Consider the following 337-nt stretch of genomic DNA (forward strand, 5'->3'; position numbering starts at 1 on the left):
TTGTTTGTGATTGTGTAGAATTCCCTTGCAATTAAGAATGTCGAACTGGTATGATAGAAGCCAATACAATGAGTATCGACCTGAATTTGAATATGGACATCATCCTTTTTATGACCATGGTAGGAATAGTAGTTGGGAACGCCAACCTTTTCAAGGTTATGGTTCATACCATGGTGAGCCCAATTACTATCCACCCGTGAATTGGTCTTACGAGCAAGAAAATCAGGAACACTGTAGTACTGGTTACTCGTTTTTGGAAACTAGTCCTGATTATGATATTTCTGAACCTGTTCCATCTCTAGAAGAGACCCAACAACGGATTGAAAGGACGTATAAA

Source organism: Papaver somniferum, unplaced genomic scaffold (assembly GCF_003573695.1).
Source record: "Papaver somniferum cultivar HN1 unplaced genomic scaffold, ASM357369v1 unplaced-scaffold_29651, whole genome shotgun sequence".
Lineage (NCBI taxonomy): Eukaryota > Viridiplantae > Streptophyta > Magnoliopsida > Ranunculales > Papaveraceae > Papaver > Papaver somniferum.